The following is a 14002-nucleotide window of genomic DNA, read 5'->3' as shown; positions in this document are numbered from 1 at the left end:
GCTGTGTCTCTTGAAAGCAGCAGGTTCGTGGATTTTGTCTAATTCAGTCAGCTACTCTTTGTCTTTTGATTGGTACATTTAGTTCATTGACATTCTGTGTTATTCAAATCTAAATGTAGCTCAGTCACTGTCATCTCCTATTATCTGTGCTTGATATTTTCCTTTCCTCCCCTTTTATAGGGTAGTGTGTGGGGGTGGTGCTGGTGTGAGAGAGAGTAGTTTAACTGTGTCTTTGTTAGGAACAAATCTAATAAATTCTTAGAGCCTGATGCAGGTTCAGGTTGTTTCTGTCTTACTGTGGCCAGACCCTTTCCTAGTTAGCTGGGGGATGGGAGGGACTATCTATTTGGAGTTGTCCCCTTGCAAATAGGAGAGGGAGTGGGACTCTGGTAAGGGACTGCAGTTATGGGAGCTCTGCTCATTTACCACCACAGGCTCTAGCAGGCAGGCTTCCAGAAGTCCATGAGGATGTGGGGCCATGGGCTACATTTGGGGGACAGTCTGTTTGGGGATATTTCATCACACTGGCCAGTGCGAGTGAGGTGAGGGTAGAAGTCTTGCAGTCCCACACCACATTGACCCAGCTACAGGATGGGAGAGGAAAGACGGGAATGGGCACAAGAAGAGGATGCCACTTTGAGCTCTGCTGAGCTTTCTGTGGGCAATAACCAGAGAGGGATGTCTGAAAAAAACCCCGAGAGTCTAAGTCTTGCATCCTATTTCACAGAGTTGGCCTCCTCACCTGTTGATCTCCTGGTCAAACAATGAGGTCTCCAGGTAGGTGATTCTACATTGGTGCCATTGTCCCCCTCAATCTTTTATTTGAAGTCAGTTTTAAAGAATCAGCTCAACCCAACTCATTGACATCAAGTCCATTCTGACCCTATAGGGACATTATAGCACCAAGAAAAAACCGCCCTTGTGTGTTTCTCTTTGTTTGCTTGTTTGAGATGAGCTCGTTTGTCACCGAAAAGTCTAATTCCATTTCCATTTTACTTTTCCTCCTCTTAAAAAAATATTATGACACTCAAAATACTATTTAGGTTTGAGGGATGAAGAATCTGGAGAAAAAAAGAAAAGGAAAGTACAAAAAGAGGAGATTTTAATAGGATATTGTTGTTGATTTCATTTTTTGAGATGAACTGTAATTATATATCTTCATTTTAAAAACCAAATAATAATAATAATGCCCCCTGTGTATTTCTGAGGATTTAAATATTTTTGGAAGCAGAAACGTTTCTCTTTCTCCCCTATAGTGTCTGGTCGTTTTGAACTGCTGACTTTCATTTAGAAACATAACTTATAACCCACTACGGTATGACTCCTTGTCCTAGAGATTAAAAAACCTCAAATTCAAATATATTTGATAGAGACCCCTTTATTCACTCTTAAACAGGACCAGGACAAGAGAAAAACAAAACAGATCAGTCCAATGAGGGAGATCGTCAGCATGAGACCATGCTGTTGCTGTTGTTGGGTACCATCCAGGTGTTTCTGACTTATAGCCACCTTCCGCACAACCAAACAAAATCCTGTCTGGTCCTGTGCCATCCTGAGTCCATTGTGGCAGTTGCCTTGTCAATCTATCCCCTCGAGGGCCTTCCTCTTTCCAGTGCTCCACCATTCTACAAAGTATGGTGCTTTTCCCAGGGACTGCTCTCTCATGAAAACATGTCCATGGTATGTAAGATAGAAGCCTTGCCATCATTGCTTCTGGCCATATTTTTTCTAAGACGTATAAGGTTGTCCTTCTAGCAGTTTGTGGTATGTTTAATATTCTTCTCCAGCACCACAATTCAAGGCCATAATGGTGTCCAAAGAATTCGCAGCCATGTGGCTAAATTACAAACCATGTAAAACAAAGGAATTCATTAAAAAATCATGATTTATGGCAGATCAATTCATCAGAGTTGCAGGAAGACTATAAAAAATAGAAAAAGAAATGTGATTGAGATATATACTCTATTATAAATTAGGAAAGTTACAGGATTGTTTCTAGAGCCCTCCAATCACCTTGGCCATGAGATCCTAGTACCTCAATTCCATAAGGATATGCCCATGAAAGTTTCTGATGGAGAGGTTGCCCACCTCTCAGCTTGACAGGGGAGTCTCAGCAGTTGATAATCAATGATCAGAAAGATCTCAATTATGGCTGAATTTAAGTGGAGACAACATACCATAATGAAACCAAGGAAACTCACTACCACTACCATTGAACTCATAGTGACCCCATAGGACTGGATAGTACTTACTCTGTGAGTTTCTAAAATTGGAGTAGAAATTCTTGTCTTTGTCCCAAGGACCGGCTAGTGGTTTCAAACTGCTGACCTTTCAGATCACAGCCCAATGTGTAACCTCTGTGCTACTAGGGCTCCCAATACATAAAGTCTTCCATAAACCAAGTGCACAGATTTTCAGCTCCCATATAATTCTATTATTGAGTTAGTCTGGTAGATTAGAGAAACAAATTCATAGACAGTCTTATGTGTATAAGAAAGAGCTTTATGTGTAGGAGCAACTGAATATTGGGAAAATATCCTGGCCCAGCCCAGATCAAGGCTCTAAGTCCGGTACTAGCCCACATGTCCGATACCAATCTATGAATTCCTTTTGATACTCATGAAACACATGCCATGATGCTGAATACAGGGAAATCACAGGCCAGTGGTTGGGAAGTCTTGTGAATCCAATGGCAGTATAAACATCTCAGTGCTGGCAGGGATCTCTATGTGACTTCTCCAACTCCAAGTCTCTGGCTGCCATCAGCCTGTCTCCATGTGGCTTGTCACCAAGAATGTCTCGCAGGGACTGAGCAGACTGAGAGTCTCCCACCTCCAAGGAGGAATACAGAAGTTTTTAGAATCCTCAGGATAAGGCTATGCTCCCACAGAGGCCTCATTGGCTATGACCTTATTGACAGGCTCAATTCCACCCCTTCACTTTTAATTCTCTCAAATTGACAAACAATTATATAACTACCATAGTTGTTTTCTCATATTTAAGACTTGTATTTTGAATTCACTGAGATTGTGCTGTGGTTTGGTTGACATAACAGATTATATGACTTATTTATACTTAATAACAAATTACAAACAGAAAATTTGCTATGGTAGATATGTGATAGATTTTTAAAAATAAATATCCTAAAGATAAGATAAAACATTTCTCTCTCTCTCTCTCTCGTATATATATATATATATATATATAGAAGCATTCCTTTTAATAAATTATTATTATTTAATTTTTACCAGTTATGTTACAGAATATATTAGCCACCTTTGTTCATGACAAAAAATAAAATAAAAAGAAAAGAAACAAATAGGAATGTTATTGGATTGTATTTGGATATATATACATATTATATATATTACACACTATATATACATTATATATATAATAATTAATGATATATATGATATGCTTTGGTGAATATATAAAATTCTTTTAGGAGTATGGAAATTAAACAAGGATATTATAGACTAAAAAAGATTAGATTTTGGCTTCCTTTGCTTGGAGTGCATGTTACAATTGTACTTATAATTTTCTTTTTTAAATTAATGTATATTGTGCTTATTGGACACACACTCACTCATCCCATTGAGTCAACTCTGAGTCACAGTGGGCCTATAGGACAGCCTGAAACTGCCCCTATGCATTTCTGAAACTGGTGGTTTGGAACCTCTGACTTTGTTGTTAGCAGCCCAATGCATAACTACTAAATGAGCAGGCTCCTTAAAGACTTAGACACTCAAGGAACCTAATAAAATGTCTTAGGCTTACCCTCAAAGTATTTATAATTTCTGAATTTGTGTAACAGCCTCTTTATTGTAATTGTATGCATTTCATTTCATCTAATGAATAACTTATCTAGATGTTACTTTATTTCGGGATCTCTGATGGTTAATAGGATCTCTTAGGGACAGTTCTGTCCTGTAGGGTTGACATAAGTCAGCATTGACTCCATAGCAGTACAAAACAAATTTTTTTGATGTGAGTTTGTGTTTTACTGGGTTAAAACCAGTCAGAAATTGAGCTGTTCACCACAAACTCAATCATTGGAAACCTCTTCATGGGAGTCACTTGAAGACTCCTGCTTCCTTAAAGATTGATAAGGAGCTCTGGTGGATTGGGGGGTTATATGTTGAGCTGCTCACTACAGGGTCAGTGGTTCGCATCCGCGGCATTCAATGCAGTGCTGCTACACACCGTGACGTTGTGAAAGCCTCCTATCTGTGAAGCACAAGGAAGCAAAGCCCAATACAATGAGATACACCCGGATTTCATTTAATGCTGACTTGGGAGTCTATTGAGAGATGTGTTTTATAACCATGTAGGGTAGAGGTCAATTCCCATAGAGATACAAATAATCTTCATCTGATGGAAAAGATAGTCTTTATTGTTGCCATTTATTGCCCTGTTACACACGAAGCAGGTTTACATTAGTTCTGCCCCCCTCCTATAGGGTCTTTATAAGTCAGAATTGATTTGATAGCAGTGAGCTTGCTTTTGGAGGCATGACCATGTGCTCTGCGTTGCATAAAACCATTTCTTAAAGCAGTTTAAACAAAGTTTCCTAAAGACACGATTTCTTTGGCAATTATTCAAAGAGCTTTTTCTCAACTGTACCTTTGGGTTGTCAGCATCTTTCAATGTGTCTACAATAATCTGTAATAATTTCACCTTTTGGCCACGTTCTCATTCACACATAGCTGTGTTAAATCAAAATATGACATCTTCCCTAAATTTTAAGCTTCATAGTCTCCTGGGGTGGGATTCTGGTGTAAGAAAGGCCTGACTCAGGCTAGTTGGCAGACTGCTTCACAGTCTGAAAACGGACACGGTAAGTGAATAAAGTCACAGAATCCTTTCTCACAGAACCTCGCAAATAGTGAAACTAGCTCAATGATTTTCTCCCTTAATCTTAGGAAGGTACTTTTATACACCATGAGTCAAAGTACATTTAGTTCATTGATAAAAATAGGCCCAATAATGTTAACACTTAGGAATCCCTAGGCACTTTAAAAAAAAATAAAAAGCTAATGTGTGTTTCCTACCAAAAGTTGTTAAGATTTCGAAACTTATTGAGATAAAGAGTTGAAACTGTAAGGAGCCCACCCCCACCCCCACCCCCGCCCACCTCCTACCCCTACCCACCAGCTGTCATTTGCTTTAGTGATATACTGTGGACTATGTGTGGTATGTTTCAAAAGGCAAGCTGGGATACTGAGAACGAAACCAGTCACTAAATGAGACTAAAGCAGCTGTGGGTTGGCAAGATGTGCCAACATTTTCTTTAGCTCCAGGAACTAGATATTATTTGGTTCATAAAGTATTCTGTGTTATTTACTCAATTTCTGTTTAGGAGAACAAGAGATCTTGTTTTGTGTCCTCCTTTCAGACCCTCTGGAGTATTAAAAATTGAGGTCAGCTATTTAAAAATCTCAGAGCACTATATTATTTTAACTTTACTTCAGTTGGCATCTCAATCTTTGTGAGAATACACCATGATTAAAAGCAATTAAGGCTCTTCTAAGAGCAAACATAAACTATGTACAGTTTCTCCTTCAAAAGGTACAGAACTTCATCCTTTTTTTCTCAGCCAAGTCACAGGGAAGAGTTAATATGCAAGACTTTCCCAAGCGTTTTAGTGGTTATTGTAGCAATATTATTTGCTGTTAGTGTTGTGTCATTTCCTTTAGTGATTACAACACATAAGAGCAAAATAGCTAAAAATGGGCTTTTTAAAAAAGGAGTGTCATAACCGGGCCTCGAGTGACAAATTCCCAATGCCATCTCAGATTCCTTCGCCAGCTTTCTGCCTAGGCTTTCCCAATCTGAGCTCTAAATAAATAAATAATAAATTCTCGGTTGGACAATCATCAGCTGTAGAGAACTATCTTGTTACTTTGTGGAATGTTTGCCAGTTTCGTTGGCCTTGGCCTACTAGATGCTGATAGCAAAACTCCTTTACCCCCAATGGTTAACTTTTTTTTTTTCCAGGCATTACAAATATCCTCTGAGGAACAAAATCGCCTCGTTGAGAACTACTTCATGTTTAATTAGTTCATTAATAGAAAGTCCTTCATAAAAGATAAATCTTTTAAAAAATTCCATGTACATCTACTTTGTAAAGATTTTCAATATCAAATGTATTTGTTATAAAATTTATTGACATATTGCATGACTTCATTAAGAAGTCTTGGAGGTTTGGTGAATTTGATGGATTTTTGGAAAAGACCATAGGAGAGTGTTATGGATTGAATTGTGTATTGTGAATATTAATCAAACATGAAATCAAGATCAAGATGTATTAAAAATCACTAATGATTGGAATGGGAAATCTGGAAACAAAGAAAAATGAGCGATTGAAAAACATGGCCTTGGTGACTGACCACACTGGGGATAGCATGATAGACCATGGAAGATCCACGACTTCTCCATTGCAAACACCAGTTTTAGACAACATAAATAGCTCTATCACATGTCTATGTCATGTTGTCAGGAAGCCTTTGCTCCTTCTGAGACTCAGGCTGATGGAGGGAAAAACATTGAAAATATTTCCATCAGCACAGTGGGCCCCTACTCAAGTACTCCCACAACACAAGAACACTTTGTTCTAACAATTTTGCAGTCTGAGTTGCTCACCTTCCTGGCACAGTCACCGAAGACAACGGGTGCATAAGCAAATGTGGTGAAGAAAGCTGATGGTGCCTGGCTATCAAAAGATATAGAGTCTGGGGTCTTAAATGCTTGAAGATAAACAAGCATCCATCTACCCGAGAAACAACAAAGCCCACATGGAAAAAAAGCACACCAGCCTGTGAGAATACGAGGTGTCTAAGGGATCAAAGACAAAAACAAAATCATAGCATTGTGATTGAGGGGGAGTGCATTGTGGGGGAGCCAAGGCCAATCTGTGGGCATTGGACATCCCCTTGCAGAAGGGTTGCAGGGAGGAGACAAGCCAGTCAGAGTGTAGTATAGCAATGATGAAGCATACAATTTTTCTCTAGTTCCTAAATGCTTCCTCCTTGTCCCCCCTTTCCTCCACCTATCATCATCCCAATTCTACCTTACAAACCTGGCTAGACAAGAGGATGTACACTGGTACAGATAAGAACTGGAAACACAGGGAACCCAGGGCAATTGAACCCCTCAGGACCTATGGTGAGAGTGGCAATACCACAGGGAGGAGGGAAAGTGGGGGAGAAGGGGGGAACTGATTACAAGGATCTATATATAACCTCCACCCTGGTGGATGGACAGCAGAGAAGTGGGGAAGGGAGTTGTCAGATGGTGTAAGATATGACACACTAAAAATAATTTATAAATTATCAAGGGTTCATGGCGGAGCGGGGAGCAGGGGTAGGAGGGAGCCGGGAGAGGGGGAAAATGAGGAGCAAATATCAGGGCCTTAAGCAGAAAGCAAATGTTTTGAGAATGATGAGAGAAACAAATGTACAAAAGTGCTCCACACAATGGATTTATGTGTGGATTGTGATAAGAGTTGTACAAGCCTCCAATAAAATGCTTTTTAAAAAAATTTCCATCAGCATGCCTAACAGAAAGTTCTGATGAGCCTTGCACTTCCGTTCACAATTCATTGGCCAAATATGGCCTAGAAAGGAGATAAACTAGAAATTCAGGTGAATACTACAACAGAAAGCTATAGGTGGTGGAGCTCATTAAAATTTAGACAAATATAACCTAAAGCTGTTGCTGTTTTTCTACTAATATGCCTCTGGGAGTTCCATGTGGAACACATGCATTGGTTCTAGAATTCCAAGCAGCCACAAGACGACTGAGTTGAGGACCTCCCCCAGTAGTATCAATCACTCTTTAAGGGCTACTACATCTAAGTCTACTAGAGCTGCTCAAACCAGACACTCGAAAGAAATAGGCTTTAATACAAAGCCAGTTAACTTTTCACAGAAAACAGATGATAAACAAGGATCCGTTACCTATGGACCAGTTCACCTGGCTTAATAACTGTTTTTAAGGAGAGGAGACACCTATCTTTTGCATGTGTCCCTCTCTTCCGCACAGATGAGGAATCTCAAATTCTCTCCTTCGGTGAGTTTTATTCATGATGGACTTGCTGTACAGAGATTTTCCTACTTGACAACTGAAGAAGTTAGATAGTTGAGCGCCAAGAATTTTTATCACCTTGGCTCTCCAGCAAAAACATATATGTATATGGGCAAAAAAATCAAGTTTCAGGTGGGATGTTGAAGCTTAAAGATAGCAGCAGGAACAGATTGGGGAGTGGATGTGCCAGTGGATGCTCTGAAGGACCACCTCCCTTCCTTGCCTCCATCCCCACTTGTCTTGATGTTGGTTTCCAGACCAAAGTTGATAAATCAGTTTTATACTTGTGACTCAAATGAACAAATTGCAGAGCTTACTATTAACTTTTTCCCGAGGGAAGTGTTTAATTGTGATAAAGATTTATTTGGTTCAAATTGAACACTTGAACTATTTTTTTCTTCTCAAAATTGAGCAGAATTCTTTGACTCAGAGTTGAACATGTGGATAATTCCCTCAGAGATTTTAGAATTTAATTAGAGAAAATGAAATTATGACTGTAGATAAAGCAATAATGGGTAAAATTCTGGAGATTTGCTCCTGCCAAAATTTATCGTGCAGCTAACAGCTGTGTCAACATTCACAATACCCAGAGATTCCTTTGGAAGCAAATGGGTCTTTTTCTAATTTATCAGATATAGAGAAATGTATTATGATTTTCTCTCCTAAGACAGCTAAAATCCTAGCGCACTTACATTTTCGTCCTGAATTCCTTCCTTTCACAATAAATTTTTAAAAATTATTATGCTCCCTTTTTCAGGCTTCGTTATATTTGCCTGCTGTTTTCTACCTCAATTGTCACACAAGCAGGGATTGTAGATTTGACTGGATCTACTGTCCACCTTTATGTTCAACTTATTCATTCGTGAATTTTGTGCGTTTCCTTGTTCAATTTTTTTATTATTGTTGTGTGTAGATTTCAGCATCAAGAAACCTTTCAGACACATCATGATCTTTACCATCACTGGCTCTTGCCTTAGCAACCTGGCATATTTATGAACAATTAACAAACAGTCTAATAAAAATATTAGAGCCTATATCTGTTGCCTCCTCCCAAACACTTCTCCCAGTTTTGAAATGGTTTTTGTTTTTTATTTTCAGCAACCAGAGACAGAGACAGAACAGGATCTTAATGAATAGACTTTATTTGGGGGTAATGAGACATACAGAGCTCAAATGACATGAAGTAAAAGGTTTTAGAATAAATGAGACAGACCAGAGCCGGAGGGAAGAACAAGAGAGAGCTTATTTAAAAGGTGCAGAGACCACAAGAGCCGCAGATGTAGAAAAGAAGGGAAGAACAGGTTTTAATACAGACTCAATATAGTACTGTAATAGGGGTTGGCAAGTAAAGAGTTAAAGAAACAGGTGGAACCTCTGACCAGCATGCTGAGGTGCCAGTAGGCAGGGCAGAGACAGAGAAACTGGCTGAAAGCAAGCAGAGTGCCAAAAAATGACCAGGCAGGACAAGAGGGGTCCAGAGTGTGCCAAAAGAGGAGCGCTTGACACAATGGATGTATGTATGGATAGTGATAAGAATTGTAGGAGCCCCCATAAAATGATTAAAAAAAAAAAAAGAGGAGCAGGGTGAAGAAAGAGGTAGAGGGACATTCCACTGCAAGAGAGGTGAAGGAAGTCAGAGAGAGGGACAAAAAGACTCCTGCCCTACTAAACAGTTAGGACAGAAGTAAATAAATGTTACTTAAAAGGATCCCATGCTCCTCCACCCCACCCCTTATTGGCTGTGGCACCTGTGAACAGTGAAGAGAGGGGGAGAAAGTTTCTGTGAGCCTTTGAGTGGGGAGGGGAGGTGTCATTCTATGCTCAGTGGGAAGGAGAAAGAAGGGGTTAGAGATGCGGGCTAAAGCTGAGGACCGCCCCTTCACTCAGATACACCTTATAGACATCGGTCAACCTATGAGACCATCATTTGACATGGAAAACTGTGGCTGAGATTACAGAAGTCAGCCTGCAGTTTGCAATTCGCTCTTCTAGTATGCAATTCGCTCTTCTTTGTATGCAATTCGCTCTTCTAGTTTGGGCACTTATGGAATTCATTCTTTATGATAGTATTTTAGTAAATTTCCCAGGACCTGTCTTAAAGTTGATCTTTCAGCATTACATTTCCTAGGGCAATTCTCCTGACACCTATTGTGAAACCTACAAAGCTTTGTTTTCTATCATTTGGGAAAGAATTTAACATACCACTGTGTAAATGGCAGAAGCTGTGGTGTACTGGGTACATATTGGCTGCTAACCCCGAGGTCCACAATGCTAAACCACCAAGAGTGAAAGATGAAGTTTTCTAACCTGTCAAGATTAACAGTCTTGGAAACCCACAGGGAAAGTTCTACTATGAGTCAGAACGACTGATGGCATGAGGTGTGTGTGTGCGGGGCGGGGGGGGGGCTGGGGTGGTTGCATATTAATAACATGGGAGCTGAGTCTAATCTCCTGGCTGTGCAAGGGAGAAGGAGAATCCAACTTCATACCTGCTCCAGGCCTATGGCCACAAGGCAGGAATCTGACATGTCGCCCCACTCCATGCCTCTTTACCCTGTTCTGATGTCAACCATCCCTTCCCTCCAATTACTGTGTTCTATAATTTGTTGGAAATCATGATAATATTCATTTTTATGGGGGGTTATTAAGGCAGCTACACCAGGTAACAAAATGATAAGGATACTGTTCTTTTGTCTTCAGTGCCTCTTCGTAGCCATGTTGGCAGACATATGTCTTTGGTCTTTGGCTTCTCAGCTACATACTCCCTTGGCCTCCGCCTCCATTGTCTAGGAAGCCCAACCTCCATTTGGCAACATGGTCTCAGTACTGCTCCTCTGTGCTGTCTCAGGATTTAGATGATGCAGCCTCTGTGTCTCTGATCCCCTATCATTTGTGGCAGGGATCTCACCTGTGCTGTGCTGGTGTCTCTTCAATACCAGTGGTCACTGGATTGTTTTCTCTCTGCTCCTAAGATACCTTTCTTATAAGTAGAGGAGTGGCTAAATTGACCAATCCCCTCTGTTAGTGTTTCGCACACCCTATTTACAAGTTCCCACCCAAAAGCATTAATTATTGCGGTTAGGTGCCATCTAGTCTGTTCTGACCCATAGTGACTCTATGTACAACAGAATAAAACACTGTTTGGTCCAGGCCATCCTCTCAATTGTTCCTATTGCTGATCCCATTGTTGCAGTCACAGTATCAATCCATCTCCTCAGGACATCCCTCTTTTTTCACTACCCTTCTACTAAACATGATGTCTTTCTTGGGACTGGTCTCTCTTGACAACATGTTATGTAAATATAAGACAAAGTCTTTAAAGACCATTGTAGCCATACGCCTTCGAAGATAGATCTTTTCATCTTTTGGGAAGTCTATAGTATTTTCAATATTCTTTTTCAGTACCACAATTCAAACACAATGATTCTTCCATATTAATATTCAACTTTCATGTGCATTATGAGGCAATAGAAAATACCATGGAGTCTGAATTGCCAAGAGACCAGGTAGTACAGCACTAAGGTTAGAGACCATGAAAGTGTGAGGCAGAGCAGCTGGTGGATTCCCTGGCTACAGAATGAGGCAGAGGCCAAGGGACTGTGTGCTGAGACCAGAGGGGCATCGGTTGTTGGCTGCGAAGAGGTATTACTATAGACGCAAGACTGTACCTTCAATGTTTTCTGATCCTGGGTTGTGGTAACCTGCTAATTTCCCTAATAAACACCCATAATTATGCAAAGAAAGAAAGAAATACCATCGCTTGGGTCAGACTCATCTAAGTCCTCAAAGTAACAGCCTTGCTATTTGACATTCTAAAAAGACCTTGTGCAGTAGCTATACTCAATGCAGTGCATTGCTCCATCTCTTGACTGCTCTTTCCGGGAGCATTGATTGTGGGTCCAAGCAAGACAAAATCCTTGACAACGTTAACCTTTTCTCCATTAATGATGATGTTACCTATTGATACAGTTGTGAAGATTCTGGCTTTCTTTACATTGAGTTGCAATACACACTGAAGACTGCAATCCTTGATCATCATTATAAAGTGCTTCAAGTCTTCCTCACTTTCAGCCAGCAAGACTGTGTCATCTGTGTATCCCAGGTTGTTAATAAGCCTTCCTTGAATCCTGATGCTACATTCTTTTTCATATAATCCAGCTTCTCTGATGATTTTTTGGGCCTATAGATTAAGTAAGTACAAGGGGATACCCTTCATCCCCCAAAAGTGATTTTTTTCAAAGTATTGTATTTGCATTTTTTTAAACAAAAAACCCTATTACCTTCAAAGTACTCTCCATTACACTTAATATTTTAATACACATTTGTCAAATCTGTGATTCCATTTTTGGAATCATTTGGCTGACAGCACCTCCCTGATTTTTTCCTTCACCTCTTCCATGTCAAATCCCTGTCCTTTCATGTCTCTCAGCATTCATGAGTAAAGGTATGTGGGGCAAGTGATGAATGCTGTTTTTTTGTGTGGTTTGTTTTTTGTGCCAAAACTGGGGCACTGAGGTGGCTGTGTGAGCAGGTGCATTATCGTGGTGGCAAAACCAGTCGCCTATTTGTTGTACACTTTTATGTAATCTTTCCAGAACCTCTAAATAGAAAGCTTGATTAACAGTCTGACCTGGTGTAAAGAACTTCAAATGCACCGAGTGTTGACATTTTTGTCCATTTTGGAAGTTGATGGATGTTCAGAATGAGGTTTGTCATCAATCGACATTTCATCTTTATTAAAATGAAAAAAACACTTGTACAGTCGAGTTTTCCCCATAGTTCTGTCCTTGTAAACTGTGTTCAACATCACAACCATGTCACAGCACTTTTCCCGAGCAGGACACAAAATGTCACAGCTGCACTGCTGTTCTCTTAAATCGCCCATCCCAAAAAATGAGACTTGATTGAGATGGCTTTTATGAAAAATTTCACTGTGACCAGAGAGAACCTTCCCAGGCGATGCCACTGGGTGCATTAACTCAGCAAGTTGCTCAATGCTCTCATAGCAGGAAAAATGCATGCTACAGAAGCTCTGCTCTGGCCAGCACCATTCTGGTTTTTTTGGGGGGATACCTCCTCATGTTCAGAGACTATAAAACCAACACACACATTTCCTGATTATAAACACTTACTCTTCCCTTATTCTTTTTTACACAATTATCTCTTGATTCATGTATACTTTTCACATGAGCACAACAAAGTGGTGTGGGTTTCCCATTCTTTTCAAGTCAATGCATACTTTGTCATGATCCAAGCAGTCAAATGCCTTAGCATAGTACACACACACACACACACACACACACACGAACATAAACTCTCTTTCTGATATTCTCTGCTTTCAACCAAGATCCGTCTGAAGTGGGCAATGGTATGCTTGGTTTTCTTCTGAATTTGTCCTGAATCTCTAAGAACTCCTTGTCATTGTATCTATTGTTGGATAATATTCAGCAACATTTTGCTAGTATGTGATATCAATAACATGGTTGTCCAATTTGAGCATTTTATTAGAATTGATACAAATATTAATCTTATCTAGTCAGTTGGCCAAGTAGCAGATTTCCAAGTTTCCTAATGTAGACAATTAAGTGCTTCCAATTATGCTAAGTAAGCCAAGCACAAAAGGACAAGTACTGCATGAGTCTGCTGAGGTAAGCTCAAAAAAAAAAATTCAAAAGGGGCATAGGGAAGAAGATGCTGTATACATACATCCCTGGAGTGAGGCCCAGGTAATATGGCAGGGACCAGACTAAACTCAGGGATACATATGGGATACATATTGTAGCCCATTAAAAGGGAGGATGGAAAAAGGTATGGGTAGCCAGGGTAATAGGGCACTAACCCACACAGGGGGTAGGGTGTTGATCGTTTTTCCACAGGGAAAGAGAGACAAGACTTCAACCAAGACAAGACAAGA

This window comes from Tenrec ecaudatus, chromosome 3 (assembly GCF_050624435.1).
Source record: "Tenrec ecaudatus isolate mTenEca1 chromosome 3, mTenEca1.hap1, whole genome shotgun sequence".
Taxonomy (NCBI): Eukaryota; Metazoa; Chordata; class Mammalia; order Afrosoricida; family Tenrecidae; genus Tenrec; species Tenrec ecaudatus.
Note: the sequence above shows the minus strand (reverse complement) of the source record.